Raw genomic sequence first — 16,162 nt, 5'->3', positions numbered from 1 at the left:
AAGTGCTAGCGCTAGGTTTCTTTGCGTACTTGCTTTCTAAAATTGCCCTACCTAGTTCCCAATAAAAGTCACTTAAAAATAATAAGTGAAAAATGTCCAAAATAGTGAAAATAGTTCTATGCACTGTAAAAATGCTCCTGATGGGTTCTGACGGAAATTTGATGATCATGTTGTGTGCAACCAGAGGATATGCATCTATTTCAAGTGTCTAGACATGCACGGTCTGCGAACAGCCTCATAAAAGTGCCAAAACACTTCCTAAGCTAACTGAACTGAACCCTTGTCATGAAGTAGCTTATCCACGTACACATAGGGTTAGATGTGCACGTGAAATGGTCGTGGTCTAGGTGTGGTCTTAATGCAAGAAGGCCATGTCATTGCCTACGAAAGCCGATTGTTTTCAAGGCCGGAATTCACAGCACAGATTTATGAGAAAGAGCTTTTGGCGGTTATCCATGCTCTGACTCAGTGGCATCATTACCTACTCGGAGCGGATTTTATTGTCTTCACAAACCATCAGCGTTTACGCTACTTCTTGTCACAGAAGCAGCTATCGGAAAAGCGGTGGGCGAACATCTTGTCACAGTTTCACTTCCAGATTGTCCATATACATGGAGAGAATAACTTGGTGGCAGATGCTTTGTCTCCATTGGTTCTGGCTATTTCCGCGATACATCATAGGAGCTTCGAGGATATGGTCGATCAATATGTCACAGAAACAAATTTTGCGGATATTTTCACTTGGATACAGGATGGGGAGATAGTAGCAAGATATTCCATTCGGGATGGCTACTTGATGAAGGAAACCATGTTGTGCGTTACACAGCCGTCGAGGGACAAGGTTATGACCGAATGCCACTGTCCACCTTTTACGGGTCACCGCGGCATTGCGACCACCTTGAAAGGTGTAGGGAGATACTTCTTTTGGCTGAGACTCTAGAAGGACATGGATGAGTTTGTGCACAGTTGCTTGGTATGCCAGAAGGTCAAGTTTGACAGGCATAAAGCACAAGGATTGTTACAGCCTTTGCCCATACACACGCACCCCTGGGAAAGTATTGCAATGGATTTCATTTTTGATCTCCCAAGAACACAAAGTGGTCATGATAGTATATGGACTGTTATTGACAGATTTAGCAAGCAAGCTCATGTCATTCCAGTGAATAAAACAATCAAGCCCAGATCGTCATGCCCGAGACGATTGTCTCCGACAGGGACCCCAAATTCACGAGTTTGTTTTGGAAGGCTATTTGGAAGATGTCACGTGACACATCCAACCCTATGTGTACGTGGACAACCTACAGCATGACCAGGGTTCAGTTCAGTCAAGTCAATCTAGAATAGGAAGTGATCTGGCACCTTTGTGAGTCTGTTCGCAGACCGTGCATGTCCAGACACAGATTAGATGCATATCCTCTGGTTGCACATAGCATGATCATCAGATTTCCATCAGAACCCATCAAGAGCATTTTACAGTGCATAGACCTATTTTCCCTATTTTTGACATTTTTCACTTATTATTTTTAAGTGATTTTTGTTGGAAAGTAGGTAGAGCAAATTTACTAAGTTTGTATACATAGAAACCTAGCGCTAGCACTTTCTGGCAGAAGAGGCAGCAGGAGCATCGCTCAACAAGCACCTTCTCAACAGGACCCCCAACAGCATGGCCTAGCGTTTTTGCAACTCAGCATCAAGCTAGCGTTTTTGCAAGGACAGATCAGCCTTGGCGATTTTTGCATTGCAGAGGAGCTTTGGCATTAGCAAACACAGTAGATCCACTCGACGACAGCAGATCAGTCCTAGTGTTAGTGGATTTCCTCCAGCAGCAGATTTTCAGCCCTAGCGTTTTTGCATCTGCCAAGCATTTCAGCGTTTTGCAAATCTACCGCGACAGAACCAACACAAGCACCAGCGTTTTCAATTTTCAGCACTTGGACATCCAGAACAAGTCCCGAACCTCACAGATCTCACCTTCTCGCAACAGATCCTCGCCACACGGTCAAGTCCCGCGAAGTTTGCAAATTCAGCCCGGAAAACGCAGATTTCAGCATCTGCGTTTTCAGTGCATCGGCGTTGCATCGTCGCCATCGACATCCTCATCAACAGGATTCAGCAGATACAAGATTTGCAGATTTCAGCCCTTAGCGTTTTCAGATTCCAGCCCGTCTCATCGTCGTCGACATCGTCGGCAAGTCAAAGCATTGTAGAGATTTGTGCAATCATAAGTAGACCGCTCTTGCCATAGAGAGTGGGGCCTTCGGAGGAGGGTTTGACAACATCTCTGGTGTCGTACTCTCTTCTCTCTCTATCTCTCAATCTCATGCACTTTCATTCACAGTGTTCATCCACTTTGTTTGTGTCCATTGCACTCTCTCACTAAAGGAACGGAAGGCTCTCCCTTCCGTAAGTAAAAGGAACCCTTGAGCACAGTTCGGAGCACTCATCTTGAGCAAAGTTCAACATTCACTTCCGCTGCACCTTACATTGGTATCAAAGCTTTGGCAGTGTTCAGTATCACTCAAGGAAAGAACCACAAGAACCACATTAAATTTTTTTGCTTGTTGCGGTTGCACGTAACTTGGGCGTGTCGATTCCTAATCGTTTTTTGAAGAGTGACAGGAAACCCAAGAAAGAAGGGCTTGTCCAGCCTCCCCTTGTGCCTCTTTTCACTCATTGAGAGCGGACCGTGCACTTAGCGGCCGGCCAATCGACGTGAGGTGGAAAAAAGCAACCTTGGTGTGAGCGCAAGGCCGCCAAGGGGTGCGCCCACGGAAAAGAGCAGAACTCGGGTGAAGAGAAGATCCTTCTCGAACACAGATTGCAAGCTAAAGAAGAACCCAAGAACCTCAAGAACCCAAGACCCACAAGAACCCAAGTTCCTCGTGAACCTAAGAACCCAAGACCATAAGAACCCACAAGAACCTACGACTTCAGTCGATGGTCATCACTCAAAGCGGAATGGATACTTCGCTTGGAGATGGTGAGCATGGGAGTGGTAAAGAAGAAATTTCCTCACCGGGAGGTTTTTCCGACCCTTCCCCATCTACGCCAAAGATTGCACCAGATCCTATGGCAGCCATAGATCGTGAATACGAAGAAAAAGTGGAAACCATAGAGCGTGAGTACGAGCAAGAACGCTTGGAAGTCAAAGAAAGACAAGCGAAATTCGATCGCGAGTGCGAAGAAAGACGGTTAGCGTATGAAGCGTAGAGTGCCCAACAAATGAAAGAGATGTTGCGTCTCTTTTCTCAAGTGCAGGCACAGATGCAACAGGAACGGGGAAAGGAGACTCTCTCAGTCTCTTCTGCTCCCAAGCATGACACACATGATTTGCATGATGAGGAGCATGATGATTTGAATGACAATGATAAGCATGATGATTTAGATGACAATGACAAGCATGATAATTTGCATGATCAAGTTGTGATTATTCACATGCATGATGATTTGCATGATCAAGATGTGATTTCTCACGAGCATGATGATTTGCAGGAAAAAGATGTGATTGTTCACAAGGATGATGGTTTAGTTGATACTTTGTCTAGTGAAACTAACCTCATAGCAGATTCGAAGAACCGATCTTGGCTCTCGAGTCGAGGTCCAAAGAACCCCCTCAGGACGTTTCGATCCCTCGGGAAGAACTGATCTTGGCTCTCGAGCCTAGGTCCAAAGAACCCTCACAGGAAGTATTATGTGTTCGTATGATTAGTCAGCACACACAGTTCAAGTGTTTTATTCGTGATTGTTTCCTGTATTTTAGTCAGTGTCTTTATGCGATCCCTTTTCATAGGCATACCATATTGTACGTTGAACACGATTCACTCATGAATGAGCAAGGATGTATGAGGATTTCTCATGAAAAATTGAAAAGTATGCATTCAAGAAAGTCACAGTCCATGTCTCTTCCTTGGCATGACACATTTGTAGAAAGAGCACAAGAAAGTATGAGCACCAAGCATGGGTATGTTCACGTTTTGTGTTAAAAGTGGTTTCATGAATTTTCAGCCTTGGAGATTCTTGAAGAAGGTGAACCTACGTCCATAGAAGAAGTGGAAGCATCAAAAAAGCTACAGAAGACTGTCGCTTTCAGCGCGGCCCAGAGAAGCAAGCGTTGCAGACCTTTATGAAGTTCAAGTACTGCACAACCCACACATCAAAGTGGGCCGGCGAAGAGCCCCTTCCACGATTCCGGATGCTATTGGCGATCTCCCTCGACGCCATACAGTTCGGTACTAGTACCTCACTTTGAAAAAGAGGGGATGTCATGTGATACATCCAACCTTATCTGTACGTGGACAAGCTACAGCATGACTAGGGTTCAGTTCAGTCAAGTCAGTCTAGAATAGGAAGTGATCTGGCACCTTTGTGAGTCTGCTCGCAGACCGTGCATGTCCAGACACTTTGATTAGATGCATATCCTCTAGCTGCACATAGCATGATCATCAGATTTCCATCGGAACCCATCAAGAGCATTTTACAGTGCATAGACCTATTTTCCCTATTTTTGACATTTTTCACTTATTATTTTTAAGTGACTTTTGTTGGAAAGTAGGTAGGGCAAATTTACTAAGTTTGTATAAATAGAAACCTAGCGCTAGCACTCTGGCAGAAGAGGCAGCAGGAGCATCGCTCAACAGGCACCTTCTCAGCAGGACCCCCAACAGCATGGCCTAGCGTTTTTGCAACTCAGCAACTCAGCATCAAGCTGGCGTTTTTGCAAGCACAGATCAGTCTTGGCGATTTTGCATTGCAGAGGAGCTTCGGCATTAGCAGACACAACAAATCCACTCGACGATAGCAGATCAGCCCTAGCGTTAGTGGATTTCCTCCATCAGCAAATTTTCAGCCCTAACGTTTTTGCATCTGCCAACCATTTCAGCGTTTTGCAGATCTACCACGACGGAACCAACACAAGCACCAGCGTTTTCAGTTTTCAGCACTTAGACACAGAGAACAAGTCCCGAACCTCGCAGATCTCACCTTCCCGCAACAGATCCTCGCCACACGGTCAGATCCCACAAAGTTTGCAGATTCAGCCCGGAAAACGCAGATTTCAGCATCTGCGTTTTTAGCGCTTCGTCATCGCATCGTAGCCATCGACATCGTCATCGACATAGAATCAGAATTCAGCAGATACAAGATTTGCAGATTTCAGCCCTTAGCGTTTTCAGATTCCAGTCCGTCTCATCGTCGCCCTCATCGTCGGCAAGTCCAAGCATTGTAGAGATTTGTGCAATCATAAGTAGACCGCTCTCGCCATAGAGTGGGGCCTTCCGAGGAGGGTTTGACAACATCTCTAGTGTCGTATTCTCTTCTCTCTCTATCTCTCAGTCTCATGCACTTCCATTCACAGTGTTCATCCACTTTGTTTGCGTCCATTGCACTCTCACTAAAGGAACGGAAGGCTCTCCATTCTGTAAGTAAAAGGAACCCTTGAGCACAATTCGGAGCACTCATCTTGAGCAAAGTTCAACATTCACTTCCGCTGCACCTTACAGGAGAACATTGACACGCGGTTGCAGTTCTCGTCATCGTTCCACCTGCAGACTGATGGGCAATCCGAGATTGCCAAATCAGTGGTACTAGATTTATTGAAGTCTTACATCTCAGATCAGTAGACTCAATGGGAAAAGTATTTACCTTTGGTGGAATTTGCCTACAATAACACGATACACTCTTCGACGGGGAAGGCGCCATTTGAGATTATTGAAGGTGCTACGAAGGTCCTACCCTTCTAAGCACGAAAAATAAGATTTTTGAAGCCGATGAGTACACGCGCGACCTGGACACGGCTTCTGCCAAGGTTCGCGAGGCTTTGCAGAAATCTCAAGAAAGACAGAAAAAGGCAGCAGATCACCATCGTCGCAATTTGAAATTGAAGGAGAACGATTGGGTGCTCTTAAGGGAAAGTGGGTTAGTAATTTTGAGTTCTAGAGGAAGCCCATCCTCCATCTGCCTTTTCCTGTTCTTTTGTAGCTCTCCTACAACACCTTTAGACTCAAGCTGCCCGATACTTGGAGAATTCACAATGCTTTTCATGTGAGTCTCTTGAAGCCTTTTAAAGGCGATGTGCCCGACGATGGGGAGCCTGATGAGCAACCCGAAGTGGAAGAAAACGGGGAGATCCTTGTTCCAGAATAGATATTGGCACATAAAGACAGAAAGATTAAGGGTAAAGCGATAAGGCGGTTCTTGGTTAAATTCAAGAACTATCCTGCATTGGAAGGACGAGGACGAGGATGATGCTGCTTATGACGATGAGGATGTGAGCTATGGTGAGAGTTAGAGCTCACTGCGCATGGCCACCTGCTTTTGAACCATGGTTTTGGACATTTACTTATGTCGTATGGTGTATGGTGTTCACTATTGACTCTAGTATCTACACTTAGATTCTAGTAGATAGTCTCTACGTATGTTTTGAATTCAGCCTTCAGGAGACTACACTCCTGAATATTTTTTGGCCTGCTTCTACAGTCCTCACTCCTTTTTGTTTGCAGGTTACTTTATTACTTAGAGGCACCATCTCTCCACTTTTTATTCTCTGTCTACATGCCTGATTGAAATTTGACACATGGTCATTAATTGAAGTCTGATTGGAATTTGGTGTACCCACTACTATACCGTCACTCATATCACGTGTGCAGAATCCAGATTGAGCAACAAGCTAGTCTCTAAATTCTAATTTCTAAAGTTTCTATGGTTTTGTCTTTGTGTATAAAGTTTTAAACATGGTGCCCATTGCCCAGTGCCAGGTGGTGTAGTATGTAGCATCCTATGTAGTAGGCTATCTGAAAGACTGACATGTGGAATTTCGGGTAGTTTGATCCGTACTATTTCCGTACTTCCGTACCCGTCTGCGTCCAACGTGTGATTGACGTGTGAAAAAACTATAATTACACCATGTCGCTGAAACAGTTTTTAAGCATACATAAAAAGAATCATATGAAGACATTATAAAACTTGCAGTAGTAAATTTCCATTACTACTATATGTATAGAATCATCTAAAGACATTGACAAACCTAGTTGTGTCCATTACATGACGTTGAGACAATCTTCAAGGCATAATATATATATATATATATATATATATATATATATATATATATACAATCATCTGAAGACATTGATAAAACCATGTCGCTGAGATAGTTTTTAAGCATGAAAACATTGACAAAACTGCTGCGAGAGCTCACGGTTCGTGCGCTCGAAGCAGCCGGAGGGAAGGTGAGCTCCGTGCAGCAGGCCGAAAGGAGAGGTGAGCTGGCCAAAGGATACGTAGAGGCGTACGTACAGCATCTCTCTCTCTCTCTCTCTTTGTGCTTTTTCTGCATCCGCTTCTGTGTGTGTGTGTGTGAGGGAGGTGAGAGAGGTATTGTGGACTTGTAAGGAGGCTTCCTATTCGCGACTTGGCTTATCACGTGCGTCGACTACGCACGAGGAGCCCCCCATCTTACCCGGCGTAGGTGAAGAGGTAACAATCCTCACACTTCCTTCTGGAGGGTCTAATGCTGATTCCACATGGACTTTATCTTCACTTTTGGTTATCTACATTTATTTCAAGCTTTCTAGTTGTATCCATGCTTACCTGTTTAGAGCATCTACTGTTTCTAAATTCCAAGTCCATAAGCTGGATCTATCTCTAGTTTTTTTCACTATGGTTGTAGCTCTCATGAATTCTAGAACTGTTTAATTCAAGATTACTAAGTTCTCTTCACTTGCCACATGTTACTATTTTTGTCTTCTCTTTTCTATCTAGTTGGTTTGACCTGGGTTCAAACTACTCACACACACACACACGCACATTTCTTTTTAATCAAATCTTCCTCTATTTTTGGCCTTGCAAAAATTTATCAGCACATTCAACTCTTTCTCTCGTTGAGACACCTCACTATCTCACTTTTTCTGATAGTCGTTTAGCTCTCTCTCTCTCTCTCTCTCTCTCTCTCTCTCTCTCTCTCTCTCTCTCTCTCTCTCTCTCTGTGTGTGACACCCATGTACTTCTGTGTGGCTATTGCATGACTCTACGCAATCATCGCACATTAACCAAAGGATATCAAGAAGCGGTCGAACAGTGAGTTCCTCACCTATCAAAACAATGCCGAAGAACACGACCCCCACGCCCCCCAAGGGATCAAGGGACATGACAATTACATGTACTACCCAGGACATATGGGGACTGCTACTATCAATCCAGGAACAAGTACGACAACAGAACGAGGTGATTTCACATCAAAATGACGACATCAAAGCCCTGACACTGCGCAACCAAGAGCTGGATCATACCATTAAATTACAAGCTCTAAAGCTTCAACAATAAGAAGACACCATGAAAACGCTGCAATCCCAAGTGCTGGAACAAGGAAATCACATAACACAGGTCACCAATAATGTAATCGATGCATCCGAGGGGTCTCCTCCATCTTGGGCACAAATAGTAAAACAAGAGAAGACTATGGGGCACATGACAGGAGAAATGTATACGCATGAGAGCATGTATACGCATGAGGATCCTACTGAGTACAAGGAACGGGAGAAATGATCTCGAAACATTGTGATACGAGGCATGCCAGAACTTGAGGGGGAAACAGTCATGTCATTGAACGTAGATGTTACCACCTTGTTAGCAGAAAAGCTTGACATGCAAGATGCAGGAGTATATGGGGCACATAGAGTGGGCCAGAAGAAGACTGATGCTCATCGGGCAGTTGTATGCACAATGTTGGATGCTCGTAAAAGGAACATAATTTTGGAAACTGCACGCTTCTACTTGAAAGGCACTCAGTACTATGTAAGTGAAGATAGAACACCGGCACAACAGGCAACAAGAAGGAAAGCATATGAGGAACACCTCAAGGAGAAAAACCGACATCACCATCTAAGGATGCATAGGGGCACAAGACCCATGGGATCACAACCATACAGGTTACGCGTTGGAATTGTAGAGGTTTTCCATGGAAAAAAGGAGAAGGGTTGGTAGATATTCTACCACAAGCTGACATACTCTTTCTATTGGAAACATGGGAACAAAACACATGCAGGCTGCCGGACATTAGTGGGTACATCAAGCACTCAGTATGGTGGACTGGTACCAAAATGCGAGGACAAGGAGGTGTAGCTGTAATATATAAGGAAGAGCTTCAAAAGATGGTTGATGTATGCAAGGTTGACGAGCACAAACGCTATATATGGGTTAAGGTTTGCTCATCAAAAGGATTGATCTTTATCGCAGGATGCTATATCCCGCATCGAGAGTCACCTTGTTATGACACAAACCAGCTACCTAAAAAGGATCCCTTTGCTGACCTATGTACAGACATTGCAATGTATGCACGTATGCACGTGACGGAGCAGTTGTCATTCTTGGGGATCTGAATGCCCGGATTGCAAACACACAGGTACAATTGACGGACCATTCACTGCACCCTGCGGATAAGAATGGAGAACTTATGCTTGGTCCTATGTGGGACAGATGTTCAAGTGATAACATCATGAATGCACAGGGGTCAGCTATGATAAGTATGATGAACTCAATGCAGCTTGTAGCCATGAATGGTGCGGTTACGTTCATACACTCTGGATCATACACTTGTTACACGACAAGTCATGGGAGGAGTACAAATGATTATGCCTTGGTGAGATACGATGCATTGGACTTGGTCCACCGTTTTGAAGTGGGTAGCAGGTTACCGACCTTAGACCTTACACCAATCCATATATGCCTACACATGCCAAGTATGCCTATTGTCAACATAATGAATACACCGAACTGGTCATACAAGATGCAACTCACAAAAAAAGAGGACTATGCTAGTCTCTTAGATAGCTTACTGTTTGACCGGAACATGCCTTGTGAAATTGAAGAGACGTGGAAGATCTTCCGACATGCAATGGAGGAAGCGGCAAGAACCATTATGGGCAAATATCAAAGTGGCAAACAGATTAGGAAGGGTTTACCTCATAACTCCATGGTTTGATGCAGAATGCAAGGAGGCCAAACGTAAGATGAGAGGTCTATCACAACACTCAAATGAATGGGAATGCTGCTAGAGAATACAATACACTCACGAGGAAAAAGATGTATAAACTCTCAAAAGAACAACTAGACTTGAGCAGGTTCAAGAAAGAGCCAAAGAAAGCTTGGCGTAACATGAAGGGGAAGAAAGGGGACGTGATGGGAGATTTCAGCCCACACGAAATGTATGCTTATGTACAAACTCTATATGCCCCGCCGGGGGCTCAAGAGGTGATATACACAAGGCCTCAGGCTGAATATCCAAAGCCCATCACCTTCCAGGCAGTCATTAAAGGCCTCAAAAGCCTAGTGAATGGGAAAGCAGCTGACACATTACATCTTAACTCTGAAATGCCGAAATGGTCAGGTAGTGAGGCTAAGAAATGGATACACCATATGATAAATCAAGCAATCAGCCAATACCTACCTCAAGACTGGCAAGAGAACTGGGTGAAAGCGCTCTTTAAAGGAGGTGACCGCAATTTGCTTACTAATTATCGCATCATCATGGTGAGCTCATGTATGGCCAAACTTTTTGGAAGCATTATCAAGAAAGATCTTAGCACATGGGCCGAAAATAACGGGAAACGCGCCACTGGACAAGCAGGATTTAGAGCCCGTCATAGCACGGTAGACCACCTAATGACACTCCGGGTCTTGATGGAAGAAGCCAGGCTAAAAGGCAAAACTCTGTATTGCTGTCTTCAAGAAAGCGTTTGACACAGTACCCCGTCAAGGTCTATGGTCACGTATGGAAGCTCTAGGAGTTCCTATGCATATCAGGGCAGCCGTAGGGCGCCTATACCAAGAGGTCAGATGCAAACTCAAGACAAAAACAGGTTTCTCACAAGAATTCAGGAGCACCATGGGAGTTAAACAAGGATGCCCTTTGTCACCTACGCTTTTCGAACTATGCATAGACGAGCTTGATGACTTCATCAATGAGGCTATGAAAGAGGGGGGAGATCACCCTAGTATTGGCACTTCCACGCTTCTTCTCCTCATATATGCCATGACGTAGTTCTCCTTGCCTACAATGCCCTCATTCTATAGAAACTTCTGGATGCAGTACATGCATTTTGCAATGCAACAGGCCTGTCAGTCAATGTAGCCAAAACAAAGACTATGTCAGTCCACACATGTAGGAATAAGAATCAACCCATCATCACGTATGATGGGCAAACACTCCAAGCGGTTGAGAGTTTCAAGTACTTGGGCATCTATGTTCCCTCAAACCATGCATAGGGGAGTTGCGTGCAAAACAAAATTGATGCAGGACATGCAAAATACTATGAATTTGAGAACATGTGCAAGCAGAGTGTCACAAAGCGATGGGAAATTAAGTCTATGGCATTTGATGCATGTGTGGTCCAAACAATACTTTACGGTGTAGAGGTATGGGGGGGGAGTATCCCCGCTAGCACTTCGAACGACATTGAAAAGATACAGAAGAAATTCCTATGTAGACACCTGGGGATCAAAACTACCACCCCATACTCAGTGATGCTTTTGGAGACAGGCAAGAGACCTTTGGAAATGCAAGCCTTACAGAGAGTACACAAATACCTCATGAAAGTTAAGATGATGCCAGAGAGCCGTCTACCCCACATGGCATGGCAAACCGGATATAAGCCGCAAAAGAATTACAAGAGTAAGTTTCACATCTAGTCTTGTAGAAGACATACAGATATGGTTCTCTAGATGGAATGTGGGAGACCATGTGGACATGCATATAGAGGAACACACCGAACATGAACATGGGCTGAATTTTGACATAAGCATACTTGAAGCCCTACACACCAGATGGAAGACAGCAGTACACAGGTCCAAATTTGAGCACTACGACAAGCACATCAATACACAATATTGGGAGACCTACAAGACTGGGGACACTCAGATGCATATAAAGACACCCATGTCCCATCGGGCAAGACAAGCCATTACTTTGATGCGGACGCGATCACACATGCTCAAGATTGAAAGGGGAGGGTGGCTGAATATTAAGGAAAATAGGAGGACATGCCCACAATGCAAGTTGAACAAAGTGGAAAGCGAGGCTCATGTCACCGTTGAGTACCCAGCATACGCACATATCCGTGTTGAATTTCCACAGCTCTTTCAAGGGCATGTCACCTTTGAGGAGCTTCTCTCTCGGATACACCCCTCCCCGGTAGCTTTAGACATCTATTTTGCCAAAATATTGGATCATCACACAACACTCACACACAAGAAAGCTACTAGCCCACTACCCCCCCTCACATGAGGGGAGCATCTTGTAGACCTTTTGTGGTCCCATGGGTCATTTTGGCCCCCCAAAGACGTAAATACAACATCATCATCATCATCTCCTCCTCTCTCTCTCTCTCTCTCTCTCTCTCTCTCTCTCTCTCTCTCAAGCGCTCGATCACTCACTATACTCTCTCTAATAAGCTCGCATGTGCGTGTGTGTGCATGGCAAAGGGAAGCATCGTCAATATGTGCCCCCGATTATTTGGCAACTTTGCAACGGCTGTAGCTTCAGCTTTAAGACTCACTCTCTCTCTCTCTCTCTCTCTCTCTCTCTCTCTCTCTCTCTCTCTCTCTCTCTCACACACACACACACACACACACACACACACACACACGGAGATAGATTCATGCAAGAGATAGGAGAGCTCCATGGTTTTATAACAATCCACACCCCCTCCATCTTCTTGCCCCCATCTCTTCCCTTTTCACTCAGTTTGGGCTTCAGAAGTGCCATCACGATCATCCTATCCTCTCATCTGACATACTCTCTCTCTCTCTCTCTCTCTCTCTCTCTCTCTCTCTCTCAAATTTCCATTGACAGTTTTTGAGCATGAAAACATTCTCAAATTTCCATTGACAGTTTTTAAGCATGAAACCATTGACAAACCTGTGCGGTCGAAGCAGCCGGAGGGAAGGTAGCAGGCCGAAAGGAGCGATCAGCGCTTCTCTCTCTCTCTCTCTCTCTCTCACACACACACACACAGAGAGAGAGAGAGAGAGAGAGAGAGAGAGAGAGAGAGAGAGAGCTCCTCTGCGTATCCTTCTTTGGTCAGCTTCGCTCGCTATACTCTAGCTCGCTTGTGCGTCTACTAACATAATATGGCTCTACTATACTATATACTATACTATTACTATTTACTATAACATAACATAACATAATATGGCTAACATAATATGACAAAAGGGGGGAGCCTTTTTTACGTGTAGCAATCTGCGATCTGAAGGCTAAAGTCCAAAACTAAAAAAGTCTCTTTGCACGCGATAAAGAGGGAGAGAGAGGTCGCTTTCGGCAGCTGGCCGTACTAGTCACATATTAGTCCAGCTGAAAAATCTGAATAGAGCACCCACATGTTTGAGTGTCAATTTTTTTTATTAGATATTGATGAAGATTCCGTCAATGTTTCACTTGGAAATTGAAAAGAGAAAAAAAGATAAGTTTCTATTTCAATAGAAATAGAAGTTGCTTAAAGGAGAAAAAAAAATAACTGACTTTCTCTTTGTCTCTCTTATCTGGTTGTCTTACCTCCCTCCCCCACTCTCTCTGTCGATTGCCGAAGGCTCTCTCTCTCTCTCTCTCTCTCTCTCTCTCTCTCTCTCTCTCTCTCAATCTCTCTGTGTCGCGCACACGTGTTTTAGCCTGTAGGGTATGCCCCCTTCGATTGTCGTTGCGAGACGTCAGACACGTCGCCCGACAAGCTGCGAATGTCCAGTGATGTCGCTTCAAAATGCCACGTCAGTGGCATTTTGTGCTATATAATATCTAACGCTACCTTTTGTGTGTGAGTGAAATAATTTTATCTATACTAGGGATAAAACGGGAGGGAATTCCGGTTCCCCCTCTCTACCATGCATCAGAACCTCCTTCAAGCAGTGGGTGTGGCTTGCAGCTCCGAGAGCACAGTGATGCAGAGAGAGAGAGAGAGAGAGAGAGAGAGAGAGAGAGAGAGAGAGGCGGGCGAAGCCCGCCGACTGTACTAGTTTTTATAAAGTGGAAGCCGTCGTGTGAGTAGGGCACACAAAAGGTAGCGTTAGATATAATAGCTTTCGCATTGCAGCCAGTCTCAAATTTTTTTGTTTTCGGAGTCGGGTAGGGCACGCCCGGCCGCTCCCCTCATACACCAAAAAGGTATACAAGAAGAACGATCAGGACTATGCACCCAGAAACCGAAGGCAACTCTCTCTCTCTCTCTCTCTCTCTCTCTCTCTCTCTCTCTCTCTCTCTCTCACACACACACACACACACACGGCGATAGATTCATGCAAGAGATAGGAGAGGTCCATGGTTTTATGACAATCCACACCGCCTCCATCTTCTTGCCCCCCCATCTCTTCCCTTTTCACCCCGTTTGGGCTTCAGAAGTGCCATCATGATCATCTTATCCTCTCATCTGACATTCTCTCTCTCTCTCTCTCTCTCTCTCTCTCTCTCTCTCTCTCTCTCTCTCTCTCTCTCTCTCTCTCTCTCGTTGAAGCTAACACAAGAACGCTAGGGGCTATCATGGGTAGGGGGTTCACAAGGGAAAGCAATCATTGTGTGGCACATAGAGCTCAAATGGGTGGGAGTGGTTGTTGAGAGGGACAGGAAATAGAGGAAGGGAGGGAGGGAAGGTGAGTAGGTGACACGTAGGGAGGGGAATCTTCTTGGGTAATTATTTTTTTTAAAGTAGCGCTAGTATGAGTAGGGAGTACAAATCTGTAAAAACAAATTTGCTCTATTTATTATAAGGAAAGAGAAATTGGAAAGGTAGATTGCAAGGTTTTAACTAGAAGGCTTGGCATGTCGGCCAAGTCGGAAGTTGGAGAGGGGAGAGAGAGGGGGGAGGGAGAAGGGTTATATGGATAGAGAGAGAGAGAGAGAGAGAGAGAGAGAGAGAGAGAGAGAGAGAGAGATTCTTCCCCAATATCTTGATTAGGTGTTTGCATCATAAAATTACATATAGTACTCTGACTTCTCAAAACAATCGTACATCACTAAAAATAAAGTTCATATGCACCTCCTGGAGATAATGGGGGAAGATCACAAAATGTTATCTTTCTCCTAGGTAACATAGTCATCAAATAGCTAGTCTTGGATATCATTATTTCATTCATCAAAACACGTGATTGCTTAGCCGTGGTCATTAATGCCCTTTTTCAAGGCTTGGCTAACTTCTAAAATTATATTTTTAATCTCAAGCAATTTAAACTATTGGTCGAAAAAGTCTTGGATATAATTACTCTTTTCATCAAAAAATTGCTTGTTGAAAAAGCAACTTCTAGCATTCAATGTGGCTAATGACTAGTCATGCATACTTTGCTCTCTCTGTTTGTGTGTGTGTGTGTGTGTGTGTGTGTGTGTGTGTGTGTGTGTGTGTGTGTGTGTGTGTGTGTGTGTGTGTGTGTGTGCACGCGTGCGCAAGAAAAGCTAGTTGAGTTCTATTACATGAAAACCCCCTCAAAAGAGCCAATCAAACTTAAACATTACCATTATGGAGTGGCCTTGTCCTATTTGATTGGATGCATCTTCATTAATTCATTCACTGTATGGTAGCAATAATTGTGGGTGAAGTGGAAGAAGCCTTGTGTACATTTGTGATTCCTTTAGAAAGACAAAGGGAAGGGCAAGGAAGGGAGGGGCAAAGTACTTTGCGACATCTAGAAGCCAGTGTGGAAGGTACCTTTATTAGCGAATGAAGATTTCAACTCTCTTGAATTGTTTGAAGCTTGAGATCCCAAAAGGTTGTTACCATCTACATGTGGTAGTGATGTGTGTGAACACACTTAGGACCGTCGGGGCATTTTTTCCCTCACTAGGAGGTTTTTTCCCTCGTGCGTTGTATATATGCCCATTCATTCTATCTACCTTTCCATTGCACACCAAGTAGTGCACTCTCTGTTGTGTGCCTTGAGCTTCCTTTGTCTTCTCCAAGCTATGTGTGTTTTCGTGCAACCCTAATTCCAACAATTCGTATCACAGCAGGTTACGTCCTCCCGGGCTTAGTCGTCAGTAGCTCCAACACACGCTTGCTCACTTTTTTTTATTTCTATGAAATTTGGCGAGTATTCGCAGGTCAACAAAATTTCGGGTAAGCTCGAAGAGCTTAGTCTGCTTAGATTTCTGATTCGGGCTCATTTCGGCCACCGTTTCCACTACATGCAA

The 16,162-nt window shown here is 44.4% G+C and overlaps 1 long non-coding RNA gene across 2 annotated transcripts in view; it reads right to left on the bottom strand.

Moving 5' to 3' along the window:
- Window positions 1–13,076, bottom strand: part of LOC147438124 (uncharacterized) — a 225,152-nt gene extending 212,076 nt beyond the window's left edge. For both annotated transcript variants that reach the window (XR_015184743.1, XR_015184742.1), the window contains exon 1: window positions 12,911–13,076. This is a non-coding gene — a long non-coding RNA (uncharacterized LOC147438124). The remainder of the gene's footprint in view (window positions 1–12,910) is intronic.
- Between the last annotated feature and the right edge of the window lie 3,086 nt (window positions 13,077–16,162).

Source organism: Adiantum capillus-veneris, chromosome 17, assembly GCF_014529385.1.
Source record: "Adiantum capillus-veneris isolate H3 chromosome 17, ASM1452938v2, whole genome shotgun sequence".
NCBI lineage: Eukaryota > Viridiplantae > Streptophyta > Polypodiopsida > Polypodiales > Pteridaceae > Adiantum > Adiantum capillus-veneris.
This window is presented reverse-complemented; position numbering and strand designations above follow the sequence as displayed.